General features: G+C 35.6%; 2 non-coding genes across 2 annotated transcripts; both read left to right on the forward strand.

Moving 5' to 3' along the window:
* Positions 1-561: 561 nt before the first annotated feature.
* Positions 562-726, forward strand: LOC111618342. The gene has a single exon (XR_002755563.1). It is a non-coding gene; the product is annotated as a U1 spliceosomal RNA (small nuclear RNA).
* Positions 727-1,277: 551 nt separating this feature from the next.
* Positions 1,278-1,442, forward strand: LOC111618343. The gene has a single exon (XR_002755564.1). It is a non-coding gene; the product is annotated as a U1 spliceosomal RNA (small nuclear RNA).
* The last annotated feature ends 1,267 nt before the right edge of the window (positions 1,443-2,709 follow it).

Consider the following 2,709-nt stretch of genomic DNA (forward strand, 5'->3'; position numbering starts at 1 on the left):
AATGTAAGTCCTAAGATCAACTATCTCCGGTTGGAATCGAATTAAATGTCGATTTTGACTCATCCCGCGATCTGAATTCGTTACAGTTAGTAACGAGTTACGAAAGTGGGGATGAGGAAGAATAGTTAGAATAGAAATATAAAGATGGATAGATAAAAGGATGGATGAATATTGGAGGTTAGTTTCAAAATCAGCCACATTTACAGATTCCAATCTCCGTAAAAGTGAAATTTGCTGTTTTTGAAACTACAGTATACTCCTCATGTGCACTCTTTATATACCGTTCTACTTCTAGTGATAATTATGCTGACTATTCTGTCACTAGATGGCACTAATAGTTAAAGTAGTCACGATGCGAATCGAAACGATAAGAACGGACGGTGATAAATGTTTGTCGTCCTTTTTCTATAAAATTTTATGGCGAAAGTAGGTTAAAGACCAAATCTTCGAATAGTATGTAAATAGCTGATTTATTTAGAGAAGAAGGCGTGCATATTTAATAAAACACCAACGACAAGACCGAAGAATTTTAGACGAGGAGGTAGAGAAAGATGATGAAGCATACTTACCTGGCGCCGGGGCCAGCTGTGGTCACGTTGGCAGCTCCCCCAGGGTGAGGCTTGACCATTGCACTTGGGTCTGGCTGACCCCTGCCACTACCCCAAACTGGGGCAGATGGGGCGTGTAATTTGTGGTAGCTGGGGACTGCGTTCGCGCTCTCCCCTTGTAAATAACAAAGAATAGTGATGTTTGTATGATTTGTTCGTTACGAATGACAGGTTTNGATCTGAATTCGTTACAGTTAGTAACGAGTTACGAAAGTGGGGATGAGGAAGAATAGTTAGAATAGAAATATAAAGATGGATAGATAAAAGGATGGATGAATATTGGAGGTTAGTTTCAAAATCAGCCACATTTACAGATTCCAATCTCCGTAAAAGTGAAATTTGCTGTTTTTGAAACTACAGTATACTCCTCATGTGCACTCTTTATATACCGTTCTACTTCTAGTGATAATTATGCTGACTATTCTGTCACTAGATGGCACTAATAGTTAAAGTAGTCACGATGCGAATCGAAACGATAAGAACGGACGGTGATAAATGTTTGTCGTCCTTTTTCTATAAAATTTTATGGCGAAAGTAGGTTAAAGACCAAATCTTCGAATAGTATGTAAATAGCTGATTTATTTAGAGAAGAAGGCGTGCATATTTAATAAAACACCAACGACAAGACCGAAGAATTTTAGACGAGGAGGTAGAGAAAGATGATGAAGCATACTTACCTGGCGCCGGGGCCAGCTGTGGTCACGTTGGCAGCTCCCCCAGGGTGAGGCTTGACCATTGCACTTGGGTCTGGCTGACCCCTGCCACTACCCCAAACTGGGGCAGATGGGGCGTGTAATTTGTGGTAGCTGGGGACTGCGTTCGCGCTCTCCCCTTGTAAATAACAAAGAATAGTGATGTTTGTATGATTTGTTCGTTACGAATGACAGGTTTCGTGTTTTTTTGTAATCGCACAGGTGATTCGTTTTAATGTCATGTGATCACAGTTTAATGAATGAGAATGTTTATTGCAGATTTGCAAGCTTAAGATTACTGTTAATTGCGGATGTGCAGTAAGAAAAATGATTAAATACAACAGCATTTATTGTACTGTACTGTACATACTCTAATATACTCTTGATTATAAAAGTCACAAATAAAATTATACATTATGTTTAATTACCGTCAAATTTGAATAAAAATAAAATGAAGTATAAAAAGTAAAAGTAACTAGTGATTTCCTAATGAAATACTGTATATTTTCTGGTTTGTCCATTGCACCTGGGTTTTGCTGACCTCTGCCACTACTCCAAACTGGGACAGAAGGGACGTGTAATTTATGGTCACTGGAGGACTACGTTCGCTCTATCCTGTTATAAATAATAAAACATAGTGATGTAGTTAACGACATAAAAGTAGCTTCTGTTATAGTGGACTTTTTAGACTTCATAAGTTTTTCATATTATCATACATGTAAAGAAAAAGAGTTCATGCTGTTTTTGCATTCGTTTGTTTTTGTGACCAGTTACAATTAGTAAGGCCAATAATGAAGTTAAATTTTAATAAGATGTACAAAAATAATCATTTGTAAAACAGATTAATAATGTGACAGATATTTTTCATTATGAACTCGTAAATTAAAACATTTTTTCAATGCGATCAATTCATTATGATATATCGTTCTTATTTTAATTTTTATTCAAGTTCTATATGAATCACGAATACCTGTTTGTGATTCATAGAACTTCATGCATATTTGGAACAAGCAGGTGATTAAAAGAGTTCTGAAACGCGTCCCAAGTACTTGTTGTTTAGTAAGATCCAATGCAGTAGTGTCTCAAAATGACTACGGTATCTGTTTTGGGCATAACTAATTGTATATGTAAATTGTACTGTATATTATATTCCTTTTTTCTGAATTGGAATCATGAAAATTGTTCATGTTGTAATTTCAATTGTTTCGTCGCTTGAAACAATTATCTTTATCAGTAATATTTTTCATTTAATTCGCCTGACTGATTATAGGTAATTGCAGATAACTTATGTCATATGAATAACATCATTCTGAAATGTTTCTAACGTCAGGCCCAATAAATAATACTTGAATTTCTTTGAAGCTTACATATTTGAATCCATATTCATATCTACAGGTTTTAAGAAAATT

The sequence above is a fragment of the Centruroides sculpturatus genome, unplaced genomic scaffold (assembly GCF_000671375.1).
Source record: "Centruroides sculpturatus isolate CEXI.00-Female unplaced genomic scaffold, Cexi_2.0 scaffold92, whole genome shotgun sequence".
In the NCBI taxonomy this organism is placed as follows: Eukaryota; Metazoa; Arthropoda; class Arachnida; order Scorpiones; family Buthidae; genus Centruroides; species Centruroides sculpturatus.